The 22,266-nt window shown below is 36.3% G+C and overlaps 1 protein-coding gene and 1 non-coding gene across 3 annotated transcripts in view; one reads left to right on the top strand and one right to left on the bottom strand.

Moving 5' to 3' along the window:
• Positions 1-22,266, bottom strand: part of TEX9 (testis expressed 9) — a 216,698-nt gene that overhangs the window by 176,305 nt on the left and 18,127 nt on the right. The window lies entirely within an intron of this gene.
• LOC112437393 (U6 spliceosomal RNA) lies at positions 9,880-9,986 on the top strand. The gene has a single exon (XR_003026012.1). It is a non-coding gene; the product is annotated as a U6 spliceosomal RNA (small nuclear RNA).

Below are 22,266 nucleotides of genomic sequence, written 5' to 3'. Positions count from 1 at the left end.
TTATTTAATATAGTTTATATTCCTTATTTTAATTAATATTATATAACACAGGCATTTTTACATGCTATCACATACACTTGATAAAATGGTAATCTAATATTCTTTCCAGATAGTATCATAGTTTACTTAGCCAGTATCTTACCGCTGCACACCCTTTGAAAGGATATTTTAACTTTTTATGCACAAAGTTTTAATAAAATATTTAGGATTACTTCTTTAGGATAGAGTCAAAGAAATTAAGCTGGGCATTGTGGCTCACGCCTGTAATCCTAGCACTGTGGAAGGCTGAAGCAGGAGGATCACTTGAGGTCAGTAGTTTGAATGCCAGCCAGGCCACATAGCAAGACCCTGACTCTCTTTAGAAAAAGAAAAAAAAGGAGAAGTGTAATTACTAGGTCAAAAGACATAAATATTTTTAGGGCACTTGACACATTGCTAAAATGTCTTCTAAAAGATTTGTATTGACTTACATTTCCACCAGCAATGAATGAAGTCTCATTAATAATATTAGACATTGCATTATTGATTGTTAAAAATCTGTTTAATTCATAGGTGAAAAATAGAAGTTGCCTTAATTTGCAGTTTTCTGATTGCTATGAGGTTAGACATTTCCCATATTTGCTGGAGACATATTTTCTTTTCTGTGAATTCATCCCTTCGTATATCAATTTAAGTCTTAGTGTTTCAACAAATTTATATCAGCGTTACCAAATTAATTGTGATTTTTTTTCTTCCAGGTTTATGTTTGTCTCTTAATTTTAACTATGGTTTTTTGAAGGGGGGGTAAATACAGTTTTAAATATTCACACAGTTAAATATTTATTTTTTTCATTACTTTTTGGCTGTCTTCTAAAAACTTGATAAATACTAACATTTATTTTTCCTATGTTTTGATTTGTTTTTAGATATTTAACTCAAACCATCTGGAATTTATTTTGATGCTAGACGTGAAGTGAGAATCTACAGGATTTTTTTTCCCCAAATTGCTAAACAATTGCTCCAACATAATTTATTGAATAACTCTGTCCTTTTCCACTGATTAAATATCTTTTATGTACATTGAATTCATATTATATTCAAATTTATTTCAGGACTATCTTGCACCAAAAGGTATAAAAGGTATTTGTAACTGCACAGTTATAATATGCTTTAATATCTAGTAGATATTTTTGAATACCATCTGATAAGATATTATTTTATCGCTTTCCTTCTAGAAATATTTTTAGTGAGGATCATTCATTGATTGCATGCGTTTTAAACCACCAATATAAAGAAACTAAAACAAATTACAACATGATAACATGGTCATAGATTAATGCAAATAATATAAAGGATATAAAGCAAAAAGAAAACAGCTTCCCCTGTGTCCCTTCAAACTCTCAGTTCTGCTCATTGGGGACCACTGTTAACATTTTGTTGTATTTTTCCAGAAATGTTATGTATGTGTATATGTACACACACACACACACCAATGTACACACTATAAATAAAAACATATATGTTTATTCTCCCCCTCTATTTTTACAAATTGGATCATATTATACATTCAGTCCTCAAATTTATTTTTTACCTCACTTTTCACAACAGTAGCAGTTTCTTTATCCAGAATAAACTTTAAAATAACTAGTGCAGTTCCAAAATATCCCACCAAAGTTTTGCCTGGAATTGTATCAACTCTTATACAAATTAACAGGCATATTGAATTTCCCTCACTTTGCAATATCAAGGAAATGCTTCCTCTAGCCCCTAGGTCTTTGCTAAGGAATTTTCCACATCTACTTCAATCCCACTTTTCTCCCTTTCAACTATCTAACTCTAAACCACCCTTCAGGTATTATTAATAGCTTAGGATATTTTTTCCCACAAACCTTTCTATATACATTTTTCCTGGACTTAGTGTTTTAATAAAAGTCACAGTAATTCTAATGGGTTTTGGAGATTCTAATGAGATTTCTTGATATCTAAGAATATAATTTGCAAATAATAAGAGTTTATTTCTGGTTCACCTTTATTGCATTGACCAGAACTTCCTATGCAATATTAAGTAATAATGGTAACGGTGGACACCCTAGCATTATGTCTACTTTTGATGAATATGCCTTTTGGGTTTTACTTTAAAATATGCTATCTACTGGGGGGTTTGAAACAAGTACGCTTTACCATGTTAAGAAGGTGACTGTTTACTTCTATTCTTGCAGAGAATATATTAGGAATGACTTTGATTTTATTAAATGTCCTTTTGGCATCTGTTGAGATGATTGTGATGTTTTAAGTGATTTATTTATATTAAGAAATACAAATAATTTTCTACAAATAGAAAAATATTTCCTATTATTGAATCTTGATTACATTCCTAGAATAAAATCCCTTCTGTTCTGGTGGATTAAAAATACATATTGTTGCTTTCTTTTTCTCACATTTTGTTTAGAAGTTTTTCACCTATGTTAAATAAGAAGGATTACTAAAATCTTTTTTTTATTTGAAAGAAGCATTTAGAATGATAGAACATCAACATTTAAGGGGTAGGTATTCTCCGCTCAGGGTAGAAATGAGAAAGTTATAAATGAAGAAGTTGATGTTCTGGTTCATGAAAACAGTATCTTGTGAATTTGATTAGCATCAACCAATATAATCTAATCATCCCTGGATGAATCAAGTGCCTCAAACTGCGGATCTTAGGAATGGACACTGTATTTGGGGAGAGCTATAAAGCATAATAATAACCATGAGAACTGACTGAAAGCAGTCACTTATAACAATTCTCATTACCAATTCGTAGGTCAAAGACTGTTTATAAGGTGCAAAAATATTACAAAATTACTTCACGGGGTAGATAATGTAGATTTCTTATATTTTTCAATTATTTTGACTATCTGAGGGCTTAAACCAGTGGTCCCCAAACTTTTTGGCACCAGGGACCATTGTCATGGAAGATAATTTTTCCACGGACTTAAGAGTGGGGCGGGGGGTGAGGGATGGTTTTAGGATGAAATTTTTCCACCTCAGATCATCAAAAATTAGATTCATAAGGAGCGCACAACCTAGAGCCCTCGCATGGGCAGTTCACAGAAGGGTTCGGGCTCCTTTGAGAATCTAATATCATGGCTTATCAGACAGGAGGCAGAGCTCTGGCAGTAATGCTAGCTTGCTGCTCCCCTCCTGCTGTGCAGCCCAGTTCCTAACAGACCATGATCAGTACCCGTCTGCAGCCTGGGGGTTAGGGACCCCTGACTTAAACTATATACTAACCTCTGTTAACCAGTATCTTTGAAGGAATTTTCTTTTCATTTAACTTTAAAGGGGTTCTACTTTTCCCCTCACCGTTCTGCAACACAAATATATTTTAAAGCACCTCAAACATATAGGAACACTTATATTCAAAACTACCAGCAATTTTGCTAATGCTGAAGACAATATGCAAGTAATTCAGATGTCATTTAACCTCTTCAATACAAGATTTCTATCACAGACAATGCCTTTCTTACCCATTAGTGAAAAAAAATCCTGTAGCACCTCTTAATTCAAAAAAAGAATCTTAAACTCATTAAATCCCTCTGAAGCTATGAATGTCAACTTTGCTTTGGCTTCTGGTTTAAGTCATTTACTGACATCCCAGCACATGGTTGAAATTACTTTAGCAGATCTATGCTAGGCGTAAGTTATTCATCTGGCTTTGCAATAACATTGATTTTTCTAATTAATACTCAGTCTTAGGCATAAAATCTGGCTTGAGAATTTAAATGATTTAGCCAAGGACTGACAGATGTGGGAATCATTCCCAGCTTCAATGATTCTGTTATATACCTCTTCAGATAACTTTCTTCAGTATAGTCAATTCTCTGAGATTAAAAACATTATTACAGTTACGTTCTTTTCTTTTTTTCTTATGGATGAAGTTTCAATTTCCTATAAACTTACTGGAAATTGTTAGAATAGGCATAATCTTGACTTCATTTGTAGCAACCACATTTATACATTATTTAACTTGGCTCATATAATTTATTCCTTATGCAGAGAAGTTATATCTATCATTATCCCTCCAATCTTTGCCTTCGGGTAGAATGTTCAGAAGATACAAGGAAGGTTATCCCTCTCCTAAGGTCATTCTTGCATAATGTACATATTTTTCAAGGCTTACACAATGTGAAGGTTTAACACTAAAATCAGTAATATCCTTTATTTCCCTAGACCAAAGGCTCTTGTCACACAGCAGTTTAAGCTGTCATCAGCGATCATGGCTGGGGATGGGGTGGGTGGAGAGTCTCTAAGTCTTCTCTCAATATTTATATAGATGTTCCTCAACTTATGATAGGGTTATGTACAGATAAATCCATCGCAAGTTAAAAATGCCATAAGTTAAAATGCATTTAATACAATTAACTTACTGAACATCATAGCTTAGCATTGCCTGCCTTAAATGGCTTATAACACTTACATTATCCTATGTTTGGGCAAAATCATCTGGCAATACAGTACACTGTAGAATATCAGTTGTTTGCCCTTATGAATACACAGCTGACTGGGAGCTACAGCTTATTGCAAGCTGTCCAATATTGCAAGAACATCATACCCATTTCTACTGAATGCATATTTCTTTCAAACCATTGTACAGTTGAAAACTTGTAAGTCAAAGCATTGTAAGTTGGGAGACTATATGTAGACATGCCACATTTTTTAAATTTTCTGAACACAAACAATATTTCTGGGTAGTTTGCTTCACTTTAGTAAATTATGCTAAGAAAATTTGTCTGTACTTTGGAGTAAGGCAAAAATATGAATACATACCTTTTTAATGTCACTCTAAATTATTGTGCAACGGCCCTTTCCAAGAATTACTGAATTATTTAGAGGATTTTATTTTTGCTTGACTTACTCTTTACTCTTAATTAGGGCTTAAATTCCATAAAATTAGGTGTTAACTTTTAGATTTCTCTATGGAAGTAAAGGTAATGCCAGTGGTTGTGGTTTTCTTCCCCTGTAGGACATTAAACACTATCTATTAGCAAACTCATTTTAGCTTTCCTTTGACTAGATAACTATATACCTTAGGTTCCTCAAATTCTTGTTTGAACCAGCTTTACCATCTTGTTGATTCCCTTGATAATAAGTTAAGAAATCTTTGACACATATTCACTATAGTATCCAGACAAGAGATAAGTCTTAATTTTTAAAAATTATTCCTTAACAGGTCTCCTGTTTAACACAGTTCACTTTTATGGCCAAAGCCTCCTATACGTCATTCACTTCCCTAGCTCTTCTCAACAAAGTATAAAGGTTGGTGGTTTCAAATACTTTAAAACATGAGAAAACTATAAATTCATGAGGTACATTTCTGTATGCAAACACCAAATAAAGCATTTTTAAAATCCTTGTCACTGGCAAGTACATGCATGCTTTTTTCCCCTTAAAGTTAAATATATATATATGTATGTATGTTGTGAGTAAATTTAAAATGTCATATCAAACCAATGTTCCAAATACGCAATTAGAGGAAAAATAAATAAATGACAAAAATCATATTTTTAAAGACATTAGAGTAATGTAGAAGCGAGGACTAGATAATATTCCAGAGGAGGAAAACCCCTTTTTAATAAGATTTTGCTAGAATCAATTTTCTTACCCCCAGGAAATTTGCTAATTCTAAGCTTGGATTAAGGACTGAACTTGATGCAGATAGAGGGAGGGACTAAGTGGGTGAGGAAAAAAAAAAAACGTGCATCTCTTGGTAGCTGAGGTTGTCATGACAGATTGAAATTTTGAGGAACCCAAAACCTATGAGAAACTTTCCTCATGAGATATTTACTGAGTTTTGGGCATGTGGGGAAAGTGGAAAAGTTCAGCAATAAGCTTCTAAAAGGCAGAATAAATATAGTGTTTAAGAGAGAAAGTCCCACAAGGAAGAACTGCTTCAAAAATACTACCCATAACCCCATAAAGACATTTTCTAGAAAGCAGAAGCTAAAAAGCTAATCTCAAAATTTCCCAAGGAAAGAAATGAATCTCTCACAGTACCCAGGCTGGGGAGACAAAATATGGCGGACTCAGTCAAAATGGGATGATGGGCCCAAAGACACTCCAGTGGTGCACTGTAATTTACTAAAACGGCAACCCGCAACTAACCTAATCTTTTTTGGATTGGGGGAATCAGCCTTTCACATTATCTGCCTTGCAGAGAAAAGATGAAACACTTGCTGGTGGAATATACATCATCTCCTTCTCTATGATACTTTCATACACTATATCTGGCATTACAAGACATACAAGGAGAAAGGATAATATGTGCAATAATCAGGTTTAAAAATAGAGAATAGAAGGAGGCCCACAAATGCTATAGATATTAATGTTTATCATACAAGGAAATTAAAATGACAATAATAAATATTGTAAAGAACATATAGGAAAGAATAGATTGAATAAAAATATTGAAAATTTTAATGCAGTACCAGAATCTATAAAAGAGATGAGCATCAGGATTTTAAGGATGAGCAAAAATGACTAAAGAAGCTTCGTGGAAAGGGGAAACCAAAGAAAGAAAAAGGGAAAAGAGAAAAAAAAAAACGAAATAGTGTTGGTCCCTCAAGAGGGAGAATTTCTTCCTCAGTGGCAGAGAGCAGAAAGGGCATTTATTGTCTTTCCACAAATTGGAGGAATGTCATCTTCCTAAATGAAGGTTATTTGGAGGAATACAGTCATCTGATTGTTGAAATCTAATCTGGTTAAATTGTGGCTGGTTTCTTCAACACATTCTAACTGTGCAAAATTTTTTGGCCTTGGCCATGTAATGTGAGGTTTACCTAATTCTCTAATGAAATGAATACATAGAAAAAAAACAACTACTTTGAATTTCATATGGAACCAAAAAAGCCCATATAGCCAAGACAATCCTGGGCAAGAAGAACAAAGCTGGAGGCAACATGCTACCTGACTTCAAACTGTAAGGCTACAGTAACCAAAACAGCATAGTACTAGTACCAAAACAGATCTATAGACCAACGGAACAAAACAGAGGCCTCAGAAATAACACCACACATCTACAACCATCTGATCTTCAACAAACCTGATAAAAACAACCAATGGGGAAAGGATTTCCTACTTAATAAATGGTGCTGGGAAAACTGGCTAGCCATACACAGAAAACAGAAACTGGACCCCTTCCTTAAACCTTAAACAAAAATTAACTCAAGATGGATTAAAGGCTTAAACGTAAAACCTAAAACCATAAAAACCCTGGAAGAAAACCTAGGCAATACCATTCAGGACATAGGCATGGGCAAAGACTTCATGACTAAAATACCAAAAGCAATTGCAACAGAAGCCAAAATTGACAAATGGGATCTAATTAAACTGAAGAGCTTCTACATAGCAAAAACAAAAAAACTATCATCAGACTGAACAGGCAACCTACAGAATGGGAGAAAATTGTTGCAATCTATCCATCCGACAAAGGTCTAATATCCAGAATCTACAACGATCTTAAACAAATTTACAAGAAAAAAAAAAACAAACAACCCCATCAAAAACTGGGCGAAGGATATGAGCAGACAATTCTCAAAAGAAGACATTTATGCAGCCAACAAACATGAAAAAAGGCTCATCATCACTGATCATTAGAGAAATGCAAATCAAAACCACAATGAGATACCATCTCACACCAGTTAGAACGGCTATCAGGAAGCAACAGATGCTGGCAAGGATGCGGAGAAATAGGAACGCTTTTACACTGTTGGTGGGAGTGTAAATTAGTTCAACCACTGTGGAAGACAGTGTAGTGATTCCTCAAGGATCTAGAACCAGAAATACCATTTGACCCAGCAATCCCATTATTGGGTATATACTCAAAGGATTATAAACCATTCTACTATAAAGACACATGCACACGTCTGTTTACTGCAGCACCTTTTACAATAGCAAAGACTTGGACCAACCCAAATGCCCATCAATGATAGACTAGATAAAGAAAATGTGGCACATATTCACCATGGAATACTATTCAGCCATAAAAAAGAATGGGTTCATGTCCTTTGCAGGGACATGGATGAAGCTGGAAACCATCATCCTCAGCAAACTAACACGGGAACAGAAAACCAAACACTGCATGTTCTCACTCATAAGTGGGAGTTGACAATGAGAACACATGGACACAGGGAGGGGAACATCACACACCAGGGCCTGTCAGGGTGTGGGGGGCAAGAGGAGGGAGAGCACTAGGACAAGTACCTAATACATGCAGGGTTTAAAACCTAGATGATGGGTGGATAGGTGCAGCAAACCACCATGGCCCATGTATACCTATGTAACAAACCTGCACATTCAGCACATGTATCCCAGAACTTAAAGTAAAATAAAATAAAAAACTAAAATTAAAAAAAAGTTTAGAGAAGTCCAAGAAAAATACAAAGGAGACCACACCCAAGAATATTAAAGTCAAATAGCTGAAAACTAATGAAAAGAGAAAATTGTAAAAACAGAGAAAAGAAACATGTTGCCTTCAAAGAAGCAACAGGACATAAGACTGACTTTTCAACAGAATTTTTGGAAGCCAAAGGCAATAGAATGGCATATGTAAAGTGCTAAAGGAAAATATAACTGCCAACTATAAAACTGAGTATAGAGTTCTATACTCAGTTAGAACCTCTTTGAAAAATGAAGGCAATTTATTGCAAGCAGAACTACACTATAAGAAAAAAAGATACAATTTTTTTTAAAGCTAAACAAGAATGAATGGAAGCACAGTAGTACATGAAGGAATTTAGAAAAGGCACAGTTCAGAAAAGTTAAATCTATTGGTAATATAAGGGAATGTTGAGCATTTAAAAAAATAAGGACAATAAAGTCGTGTGGGTTAAAAAAATATAGACAAACAAAATATATAACAATAATAGCACAAAGGGCAAGAGGCTGACTCACCTAGGCAGAACCAGGAAGATGGGGCCACTAAAAAGTATATAAGATTAATTCAGCCAAAAATTTTAAACAAATTGCTAAAGGCTGATGTGAGCTAAAATAAGAGTATAAAATCCTTTGGAGCCATGTACATGACACGAATTTGCACCCATTCATAGGCTCTTCTCCCTAGGGCTCATGAGGTGTTCGTTAGAAAGATTTGGGAGAGAGCAAGAGACCAGAAGAAGCATCCAATGAAGATGAGCCTTAGAAAATGGTAGTAACCAAGTTGTGGGAAAGAGATCATGCTATGCTTGGCCCTTTGTCCACTAAGAACAAAAGACCTAACCAGCTGGGGTATGGGGTTTGGAGGGGTGGATAGCAAACCATGTCATCCCTAGGCCACAAGTGAGTTGGAAGCTGGGGATGAAAAAACTTCCAACCGTTGGGGGAGGAGCCACAAAACCATTCTGGATCTAGACCATTAGAAATTTTTTGCTAGTACTGGAGTGAAAGGATTAAAAAAGCACCATCCTTAGACATAGGGACGTAGGATCTACTGAAGAATGAGGCTAAACTAAGACAACAGGGAATTCCCCTGGCCTCATCAGCAGGAAAATCAAACACCAACAGTTTGCTGTTGGCAAGTAAGATACCTTGGAGAGTGACCTATTCTGAAACTCAGGAACACAGGGAAGGCAAAAACCTGAGGGTGGGATTAGGAACTTCAAGAAAAACTATCCAGCAAACTAATCCTCACCCTAAAGTTAAAGTAATAGCAGAGGAATGAAGCCGGTGGTACACTGAAGACAAACCCAGCAACAGCAAAACATAAAACCAGCTCCACTCCTGACAAGTTTGACACAACCTTCTCCCACATACACAATAATGGTAGGAGAAAAAAAACACATGCCTTCCCATTTTCAGGCATAAATACTACTTACCTGAATCTTACTGTTCTACACACTCTCTAGCAATTAACAGAACATTAGGAAAGTGCTCACTTTGGCAGTACATACACTAAAATTGGAATGATACAGAGAAGATTAGCATGGCTCCTGTGCAAGGATGACAGACAAATTCATGAAGCATTTCATTAAAAAAGAGAGAAAGAGACATATAAAAGCAAGAAAAAATGAACTCACTGTCAAAAAACAATGCAACCAAAAGAACAAGATTCAAGAGATAATGTAGACATTACAATTATCTGACAAGTAACTTAAAATAACTACAATTAATATGGTTCTAGTGGGAAAAAATTAACAACATGCACAAAAAGACAGCATTTCAGCAGAGAAATGGAAATTATAAGAAATTAATGGAAATACTAGAAATAAAACATGGTAACAGATAAAGATTACTTTCAATGCACTCAAAACATCAAGGAAAGTCAGTGAAATTGAATGTAGGTCAATAGAAATTATCCAAATTGAAGGACAAAAAGAAAAAAGGTGGGTAAATAAAAACGGCTCAGAGCACCCAAGAGCTGTGGTATCATATCAAACGGTCTACCCTATGTAGAATGGTAATCCTACATAGGGTTGGGGGTGTGGTTGGGGGTGGAAATGACAGAGAAAAGAAAGAAACCAAATAAATATTTGGAGAGTTAACATTGGTTGAAGATGGTTAACATTTTTCCAAAATAATGTAAGACATGAAGCCACAGATCTGAGAAGGTCAGAGAACCATAAGCAGGATAAATAAGAGCAACAAAAATAAAACCACCTGGATACATCATATTCAAAGTGCTAAAAGTGAACGATAAAGGGATAATCTTAGAGACAACCAGACGTAAAAAGACATTTTACATATAGAGCAACAAATATAAGAATTAGAGTAGACTATTCATCAGGAATTATGCAAGCTAGAAAAGAATGGAAAGAAATATTTAAAGTGCTGAAAAAATTGTCAAACCAGAATTTTATATGTTGCAGAACTATCTTTCATACATAAAGAAGAAATAAAGACTTTCAGACAAAAATAAACAGAAGTATTACAGAAATTTCTACAGAAAGAATCAGAGCTAGACAGAAATTTAAATCTACACAAAGAAATGACAAAGATAAAAGACTTTTTTTCCTTATTTTAATTGCTCTAAAAGATAGCCAACTATTTAAAGCAAATAATAGAAAGACTACTTTGGGTTTACAACATGTGTAAAGGTGAAATATAAGAAAATGATAGAACAACAGATTGGAGGGAGGAATTGGAGTGTACTGTTGTAAAGTTCTAACATTACATGTGAGTGACATAATGTTATTTGAAGGTAAACTGTGATTAATTGAGACATGCATTATAAATTCTATGTCAAACACTAAAAAGTTAAAAAGAAGTATAAGTAAACCAATAGTAGAGATAATATTGAGTTAAAAAAAAAATACACAATTCGGCCGGGTGTGGTACTGCAACCCCAGTACTTTTGGAGGCCAAGGCAGGCAGATCACAAGGTCAGGAGTTCAAGACCAGCCTGGCCAGTATGGTGAAACCCCATGCCTACTTAAAAATGCAAAAATTAGCCGGGTGTGGTGGCACATGCCTGTAGTCCCAGTTACTCAGGAGGCTGCGGCAGAAGAATTGCTTGAACTCAGGAGGCGGAGGTTGCACTGAGTTGAGATAGCACCACTGCACTCCAGCCTCCAGTTTGGGTGACAGAGTGAGACTCTGTCTCAACAACAACAACAACAACAACAACAACAACAAAAAGTAAAGAACCCCCACCAATTCAAGAGCAGACAGAAAAAGACAGAAAGAGAATAAAGGACAAATTACATAAATAGCAGACAACTAGCAAGATGATAGATTTAAATCTGACAATATCAATAATTTCATTTAATGTAAATGATGTAAACACAACTAAATAAAAGAGTATGTTATACATTTTTTTAAGTCAAATCTATTGGGAAAACAAAATGGTGCAGCCACTATGAGAAACAGTTTGGCAGTTCCTCAAAAAGTTAAAAATAGAGTTACCACATGACTCAGCTGTTCTACTCCTATGTATATGCCCAAGAGAAGGGAAAAACATATGTTCACACAAAAAGCTGTACATGAATGTTTGTAGCAGCATTATTCAAAATAGCCAGAAAGTGAAAACAACCCAAGTGCCTATCAACTGATGAACTGGATAATTTATGTAATATATCCATACAATGAAATCTTGTTCAACCATAAGAAGCAAAAGAATGATACATGCTACAACATAGATGAACTCTCAAAACATGCTGAAAGAAGACAGACACAATAGGCCACATGTTGTACATTGCATTTATATGAAATATCCATAATATGAAAATCCATAGAGAAATAAAGTAAATTAGTGATTGCCAGGGGTTGGAGCAAGGGGAGAATTGGAATTAACTACCAACAGGTACAAGTTTCTTCTTGGGGCGATGGAAATGTTCTGGTATTAAACAGAGATGACAGCTGTACAACACTGTGAATAGTCTAAAAACCACTAAATTGTACATTTTTTTTTTTTTTGAGATGGAATGTTGCTCTGTCACCCAGGCTGGACTGCAGTGGCGCGATCTCAGCTCACTGCAAGCTCTGCCTCCCCGGTTCCGGCCATTCCCCTGCCGCAGCCTCCCGAGTAGCTGCGACTACAGGTGCCCACCACCACGCCCACCTAATTTTGTTTTTGTAGTTTTTAGTAGAGACAGGGTTTCACCATGTAGCTGGGATGGTCTCGATCTCCTGACCTCGTGATCTGCCCGCCTCAGCCTCCCAAAGTGCTGGGATTACAGGCGTGAGCCACCGTGTCCGGCCTAAATTGTACATTTTTAAAATGTTTTAAATGTTGACTTTTATATGAATTTTTTCTAAATTTTAATAATTAAAAAGAGACTTGACTACATCCTGTCTACAAGAAACTTACTTTAAATGATAAAACAAAAATAGTTCAAAATAAAAGGGTAAAAAGTCATATGCCATACAAACACTAATCATAAGAAAACTGGTGTGGCAATATTAATATCAGAAAATATGACTTCAATATAGGAACATCTCCTGGGATAAACAGGAAAATTAGCCAGGCATGGTGACTCATGCCTGTAATGCCAGCATTTTGGGAAGCCAAGGTGGGTGGATCACCTGAGGTCAAGAGTTTGAGACCAGCCTGACCAACATGATGAAACCCCATCTTGAGAGGAAAAGCACGGCACGAGAACTACGTGACGTATGCACAAGCTTCAGTAGCCGATTCCATTAAGTGGAAGAAAGGGTATCAGTGATTCAAGATGAAATTAATGAAATGAAGCGAGAAGAGAAGTTTAGAGAAAAAAGAGTAAAAAGAAACGAACAAAGCCTCCAAGAAATATGGGACTATGTGAAAAGACCAAATCTACGTTTGATTGGTGTACCTGAAAGTGACGGGGAGAATGGAACCAAGCTCGAAAATACTCTTCAGGATATTATCCAGGAGAACTTCCCCAAACTAGTAAGGTGGGTCAACATTCAAATTCAGGAAATACAGAGACCACCAAAAAGATACTCCTCGAGAAGAGCAACCCCAAGACACATAATTGTCAGATTCACCAAGGTTGAAATGAAGGGAAAAATGTTAAGGGCAGCCAGAGAGAAAGGTCATGTTACCCACAAAGGGAAGCCCATCAGACTAACAGCGGATCTCTCAGCAGAAACTCTACAAACCAGAAGAGAGTGGGGACCAATATTCAACAGTCTTAAAGAAAAGAATTTTCAATCCAGAATTTCATATCCAGCCAAACTAAGCTTCATAAGTGAAGGAGAAATAAAATCCTTTACAGACAAGCAAATGTTGAGAGATTTTATCACCACCAGGCCTGCCTTACAAGAGCTCCTGAAGGAAGCACTAAACATGGAAAGGAACAACTGGTACTAGCCACTGCATAAACGTGCCAAATTGTAAAGACCATCAATGCTAGGAAGAAACTGCATCAAGAAATGGGCAAAATAAGCAACTAACATCATAATGACAGGATCAAATTCACACATAACAATATTAACCTTAAATGTAAATAGGCTAAATGCCCCCAATTAAAAGACACAGACTGGCAAATTGGATAGAGTCAAGACCCATCAGTGTGCTGTATTCAGAAGACCCATCTCACGTGCAGAGACACACATAGTGTCAAAATAAAGGGATGGAGGAAGATCTATCAAGCAAACGCAAAGCAAGAAAAAAGCAGGGGTTGCAATCTTGGTCTCTGATAAAACAGACTTTAAACCAACAAAGAACAAAAGAGACAAAGAAGGCCATTACATAATGGTAAAGGGATCAATTCAACAAGAAGAGCTAACTATCCTAAATATATATGCACCCAATACAGGAGCACCCAGATTCATAAAGCAAGTCCTGAGAGACCTATAAAGAGACTTAGACTCCCACAGAATAATAATGGGAGATTTTAACACCCCACTGTCAATATTAGGCAGATCAATGAGACAGAAGGTTAACAAGGATATCCAGGACTTAAACTCAGCTCTGCACCAAGCAGACCTAATAGGCATCTACAGAACTCTCCACCTCAAATCAACAGAATACACATTCTTCTCAGCACCACATCACAATTATCCCAAAATTGACCACATAGTTGGAAGTAAAGCACTCCTCAGCAAATGTAAAAGAACAGAAATCACAACAAACTGTCTCTCAGACCACAGTGCAATCAAATTAGAACGCAGGATTAAGAAACTCACTCAGGGCCGGGTGCGGTGGCTCACGCCTGTAATCCCAGCACTTTGGGAGGCCGAGGTGGGCGGATCACAAGGTCAGGAGTTTGAGACCATCCTGGCTAACACGGTGAAACCCCATCTCTACTAAAAATACAAAAAAAATTAGCCAGGTGTAGGTGGTGCACGCCTGTAGTCCCAGCTACTTGAGCGGCTGAGGCAGGAGAATGGTGTAAAACCTGGGAGGCAGAGCTTGCAGTGAGCCGACATCGCACCACTGTACTCCAGCCTGGGAGACAGAGTGAGACTCCGTCTCAAAAAAAAAAAAAAAAGAAAAGAAACTCATTCAGAACCGCACAACTCCATGGAAACTGAACAACCTGCTCCTGAATGACCACCGGGCAAATAACAAAATGAAGGCAGAAATAAAGATGTTCTTTGAAACCAATGAGAACAAAGGCATAATGTACCAGAATCTCTGGGACACATTTAAGCAGTGTGTAGAGGGAAATTTATAGCACTAAATGCCCGCAAAAGAAAGCAGGAAAGATCTAAAATCGACACCCTAACATCACAATTAAAAGAACTAGAGAAGCAAGAGCAAACACATTCAAAAGCTAGCAGAAGGCAAGAAATAACTAAGATCAGAGCAGAACTGAAGGAAATAGAGACACAAAAAAACCCTTCAAAAAATCAATGAATCCAGGAGCTGGTTTTTTGAGAAGATCAACAAAATTGATAGACCGCTAGCAAGACTCATAAAGAAGAAAAGAGAGAAGAATCAAATAGACGCAATAAGAAATGACAAAGGGGATATCACCACGGATCCGACAGGAATACAAACTACCATCAGAGAATACTATAAACACCTCTGCAAATAAACTAGAAAATCTAGAAGAAATGGATAAATTCCTTGACACACACACCCTCCCAAGACTAAACAAGGAAGAAGTTGAATATCTGAATAGACCAATAACAGGATCTGAAATTGAGGCAATCATTAATAGCCTACCAACCAAAAAAATTCTAGGACCAGATGGATTCACAGCCAAATTCTACCAGAGGTACAAAAAGGAGCTGGTACCATTCCTTCTGAATATATTCCAATCAATAGAAAAAGGGGGAATCCTCCCTAACTCATTTTATGAGGCCAACATCATCCTGATACCAAAGCCTGGCAGAGACATAACAAAAAAAGAGAATTTTAGACCAATATCTCTGATAAGCATTGATGCCAAAATCCTCAATAAAATACTGGCAAACCGAATCCAGCAGCACATCAAAAAGCTTATCCACCGAGATCAAGTTGGCTTCATCCCTGGGATGCAAGGCTGGTTCAACATACAGAAATCAATAAAAGTAATCCATCACATAAACAGAACCAAAGACAAAAACCACATGATTATCTCAATAGATGCAGAAAAGGCCTTCAACAGAATTTAACAGCCCTTCATGCTAAAAACGCTCAAAAAATTAGGTATTGATGGGACGTATCTCAAAATAATAAGAGCTATTTATGACAAACCCACAGCCAATATCATACTGAATAGGCAAAAACTGGAAGCATTCCCTTTGAAAACTGGCACAAGATAGGGATGCCCTCTCTTACCACTCTTACTCAACATAGTGTTGGAAGTTTTGGCCAGGGCAACCAGGCAAGAGAAAGAAATAAAGGGTATTCAATTAGGAAAAGAGGAAGTCAAATTGTCCCTGTTTGCAGATGACATGATTGTATATTTAGAAAATCCCATCATCTCAGCCCAAAATCTCCTTAAGCTGATAAGCAATTTCAGCAAAGTCTCAGGATACAAAATCATTGTGCAAAAATCACAAGCATTCCTATACACCAATAACAGACAAACAGAGCGCCAAATCATGAGTGAACTCCCATTCACAATTGCTACAAAGAGAATAAAATACCTACAAATCCAACTTACAAGGGATGTGAAGGACCTCTTCAAGGAGAACTACAAACCACTGTTCAATGAAATAAAAGAGGAAACAAATGGAAGAACATTTCATGCTCACAGACAGGAGGAATCAATATCGTGAAAATGGCCATACTGTTTAAGGTAATTTATAGATTCAATGCCATCCCCATCAAGCTACCAATGACTTTCTTCATAGAATTGGAAAAAACTACTTTAAAGTTCATATGGAACCAAAAAAGAGCCCACATTGCCAAGACAATCCTAAGCAAAAAAAACAAAGCTGGAGGCATCACGCTACCTGACTTCAAACTATACTACAACCCTACAGTAACCAAAACAGCATGGTACTGGTACCAAAACAGAGATATAGATCAATGAAACAGAACAGAGCCCTCAGAAATAACACCACACATCTACAACCATCTGAACTTTGACAAACCTGACAAAAACAAGAAATGGGGAAACGATTCCCTATTTAATAAATGGTATTAGGAAAACTGGCTAGCCATATGCAGAAAGCTGAAACTGGATCCCTTCCTTACACGTTATACGAAAATTAATTCAAGATGGATTAAAGACTTAAATGTTAGACTTAAAACCATACAATCCCTAGAAGAAAACCTAGGCAATACCATTCAGGACATAGGCATGGGCAAGGACTTCATGACTAAAACACCAAAAGCAATGGCAAGAAAATCCAAAATAGACAAATGGGATCTAATTAAACTAAAGAGCTTCTGCACAGCAAAAGAAACTACCATCGGAGTGAACAGGCAACCTACAGAATGGGAGAAAATTTTTGCTATCTATTCATCTGACAAAGGGCTAATATCCAGAATCCACAAAGAACTTAAACAAATTTACAGGAAGAAAATCAAACAACCCCATCAAAAACTGGGCAAAGGACATGAACAGACACTTTTCAAAAGAAGACATTTATGCAGTGAACAGACACATGAAAAAATCCTCATCATCACTGGCCATCAGAGAAATGCAAATCAAAACCACAATGAGATACCATCTCACACCAGTTAGAATGGCAATCATTAAAAAGTCAGGAAACAACAGCTGCTGGAGAGGATGTGGAGAAATAGGGACACTTTTACACTGTTGGTGGGACTGTAAACTAGTTCAACCATTATGGAAGACAGTGTGGCGATTCCTCAAGGATCTAGAACTAGAAATACCATCTGACCCAGCCATCCATTACTGGGTATATACCTAAAGGATTATAAATCATGCTGCTATAAAGACATATGCACACGTATGTTTATTGCAGCACTATTCACAATAGCAAAGACTTGGAACCAACCCAAATGTCCATCAATGATAGACAGGATTAAGAAAATATGGCACATACACACCATGGAATACTATGCAACCATAAAAAAGGATGAGTTCATGTCCTTTGTAGTGACATGGATGAAGCTGGAAACCATCATTCTGAGCAAAGTATCACAAGGACAGAAAACTAAACACTGCGTGTTCTCACTCATAGGTGGGAATTGAACAATGAGAACACTTGGACACAGGGCAGGGAATATCACACACCGGGGCCTGTCATTGGGTGGGGGGATGGGGGACGGATAGCATTAGGAAAAATACCTAAAATAAACAACGAGTTAGTGAGTGCAGCAAACCAACACGGCACATGTATACATATGTAAGAAACCTGCACATAGTGCACATGTACCCTAGAACTTAAAGTACTAAAAAAAAAAAAAAGAAAGAAAAGAAACCCCCTCTCTACTAAAAATACAAAATTAGCCAGGCATGGTGGTGCACACCTGTAGTCCCAGCTACTTGGGAGGCTGAGGCAGGAGAATCGCTTAAACCCAGGCAGTGGAGGTTGCAGTAAGCCAAGACTGCACCACTGCACTCCAGCCTGGGCGACAGAGTGAGACTCTGTCTCAAAAAAAAAAGAGAGAAATTACATAATGACAAGCAACCAATTCACCAAGAATATACAAAAAAATGCATAATAATCACACATCTAACAAAAGATTTGCAGAATATAGGAAGTAAAATCTGACAGAATAAAAGGTATTAGATAAGTCCAAAATTATGGTTGGTGGCTCAGAGCACCCAAGAACTGTGGTATCATATCAAAAGGTCTTTTGAATCAACACTTTTCTCACTGTAATCAATAAAGCAGTAGGAATGAAAATCAGTTAAGGATTAAAAAGCCTGAACAATACCATCAACCACCTTGACCCAACTGATATTCATATAATAGGCCACCCACACAAGAGAATATTCTTTTCCAAAAATATGAAACCTTCACCAAGATAGACGATATTCTGGGCCTTAAAACAAACAACAATACATTTAAAAGAATTAAAAATCATATGAAGTATAACAGAATTAAAGTACAAATAAAGATTTCTGAAAAAAATCCTATTTGGAAATTTTTGTAAAATCTCTTCTAAATAATTAATGGGTCACAGAAGAACTTACAAAGAAAATTGGAAAATAGTTGCAATTGAATCAACATGAAAAAACATCATATCAAAATTATTGGGATGCAGATAAAGCTGCCCTCATAGTGAAAGTTTTAGCATTAATGCTTATATTTAAAAGCTATAGAAAGGCATGGTAGCTTATACCTGTAATCCCATCACTTTAGGAGGCCAAGGCAGAAAAATCGCTTGAGGCCAGGAGTTCGAGACCAGCCTGGGCAAGAGGAGGAGACCCTGTCTCTACAAAAAAATAAAAAACAAAAAAAAAAGCTGGGCCTGGTAGCACATTCCTGTAGTTTCAGCAACTCAGGGAGGCTGAGGCAGGAGGATTGCTCCCATCCAGGAGTTCAAGGTTACAGTAAGCTATGGTACCACTACACTCCATGCTGGTACCACTACACTCCACAGTGAGACCCTGTTAAAAAAAAAAGAAAGAAAGAAAAGGAAATCAGAAAGTTCTCAAATCAATGATCTGAGCTTTTATCTCAAGAAAGCAGAAAATTTTTAAGGAAAAGTGAAAGAGCTAGTACACAAAAAACTGAAAAGAAGAACAAAATTGGAGGACTTACTACAAGATTTCAAGATTTACTATAATCAAGTAACCAAGACAGAGGGTGATATTGGTGAAAGGACAGACATAAAGATCAGTGGAACCAAACAGTCCAAATACAGACCCTTGTACATATAACCAGCTGATTTTTAACAGAATTGCAAAGGCAATTCCATAGAGAAAAGATTGATTATCTTTCTAAAACATAGTGTGGAAAAGGACATCTGTTGGAAAAAGAAAACAAAATCTCAACACATGCCTCAGAACATACACAAAAAATTAAGTCAAAATGGATAACAAATATAAATGAAATATTGAATCTATAAAACTACTGCAGTATAATGTAGGATAAAGTCTTTGTGACATTAGGTCACACATGTCTCAGAGATTACTTAGTCAATAATTTTTGTGGACTGTGAACCATAAAAGCAAAAATTGATAAATACTTGTCCATCAAAATATTTGAAAACTTTTAAACTTCAGCTCTTCAAAAGACCATGTAAGAAAATTAAAGACAAGCAACAGACTGAGAGAAAAATATCTGAAAAACTCTTATCATTTAAAGGTCTCCTATTCCAATACATAGAACATTCTAAAAACTCAATATGAAGAAATCAAACAACCCAGGGAAAAAACTTTGTGAAAGATTTGAGCAGATACTGTATGAAAATAAGGCATGTGGATGACATATAGGGACATAAAAAGGTGTTCTACATTAGTAGTGCTTGGGGAAATACAAATTAAAACCACAATGAAATTCCACCACACACCTATTAGAATGGCAAACAAAAAACTTGACAATACCAAAGGCTGATGAAGATGTGGCAAAACTGGAATCCTTATTCATTATTGCTGGGAATTCAAAAACGGTGTGACTATTTTGGAAATGAGTTTTCAGTTTCTTAATTTAAATGTATACTTACATGGCACAGCAACTCAACTCCTAGGTATTTACACAAGAAAAAGGAAAATGGGTTCACATTAAAACCTATATGGGAATGTTTATAGCAACTTTTTCCAAAGTCACCAAAGACTGGTAACAAGCCAAATGTATTATTCATAGTTGCCAAAAAGTGGAAATAACCCCAAAAATGTCTTTCACCTGGTGAATGGATAAACAAATTGGTATATCCATGCAGTGATACACTACTCATTAATAAAAAACAAATGGCAGAAACAATAACATAAATGAACTGAGATGTATAATTCTACATAAAAGAAGCCAAACACAAAATGCTTCATATTATATCGTTCCACTTATATGATATTTTATAAAGGTAAAACTAGAGGGATAGAAAAGAGGTCAGTAGTTGTCAGGATCTGAGGATATGGGGAAGGGCTGATTTCAAAAGGGCACAAACAAATTTGGGGGAATGATGGAACTGCTCTATACCTTGATTGCGGTGGTAGTTACATAACTATGCATTTCTCAAAACTCATAGAACTATCTAGTAAGAATGGTGAACTTTACTGTATGGAAGTTGTACCTCAATAAACCTGAATTAAAGAACAACGAATAAAGAAAGAAACATCAAATAAAAATATAATTAACCCCAAGAAAATTAGGAAAGGAAAAAGAACAGATGAGAGAAATAATTAAAAAACAGTAGCAAAATGGCAAACGTAAAGTCGATTACATAAGTAATTACATGAAGTACGAACGGACTAAGCACACCAGTGAAAAGGCAAAGATTTTCAGACTGTATTTTAAAAAAACAACCCGTGGCCAGGCACGGTGGCTCACGCCTGTAATCCCAGAACTTTGGGAGGCCAAGGCAGGTGGATCACCTAAGGTCTGCAGTTCGAGACCAGCCTGACCAACATAGAGAAACCCTGTCTCTACTAAAAATACAAAATTAGCCAGACGTGGTGGCAAATGACTGTAATCCCAGCTACTCGGGAGGCTGAGGCAGGAGAATCACTTGAACTCGGGAGGCAGAGGTTGCAGTGAGCCATGATCGTACCACTGCACTCCAGCCTGGGCAACAAACCAAAACTCCGTCTCAAAAAACAAAAACAAAAAAAACAGCCACGTGTGTTGTTATTCTTTAAATGTAAGTACAGAGACTGAGTGAAAGCAAAAGAATGGTAAAGATATTATCATGCAAACAGCAACCTAAAGAAAGTTTGTGGTTATATTAATATCAGACAAAGTAAACTTTAAGGCCAGAAGTGTACTAGAGATAAAGGATGGCATTTTATAAAGATCGAGGGATCAATTCAACAGGAAAACACAACAATCCTAAATTTTTATGTCCATAGTAACCTAGTATCAAGTAATATAAGCAAACAGTAGAAGTAAAGGAAAAACAGACAAAATCTTAATCAGTGTTATACCTATCTCTGGTGTGTTAGATGCAAGAGGATAATTAGATAACGAAAATTAGAAATTATATAGAATATTTGAACAAAATGATTAACCAATTTGACCTACTTGATATATCGATATGACACTACACCTAATCACTGTAAAATACAGTTCTTTTCAAGCACATATAAAATGTTTGTCAAAATAGGCTATATGCTATGCATAAAACAAGCCTGAACAAGCTTCAAAAGTATTGAAATCACATAGGATATGTTCTCAGACCATGGTGGAATTAGCCTGAAAACCAACTAATAGAAACATGACTAGAAGATCTGAAAATGTCTGGAAATAAAACAAAGCTTTTCTAAATAAACCAGTACTCAAGATAATGAAAATGAAAATGCGACTCATCAAAATTTATGTGGTGTAGCTAAAGCAGTGTGTGCTGGTTACTGAATTATTGCCTCTCTGCTCCAATTCCTCATT

The sequence above is a fragment of the Pan paniscus genome, chromosome 16, assembly GCF_029289425.2.
Source record: "Pan paniscus chromosome 16, NHGRI_mPanPan1-v2.0_pri, whole genome shotgun sequence".
In the NCBI taxonomy this organism is placed as follows: Eukaryota; Metazoa; Chordata; class Mammalia; order Primates; family Hominidae; genus Pan; species Pan paniscus.
This window is presented reverse-complemented; position numbering and strand designations above follow the sequence as displayed.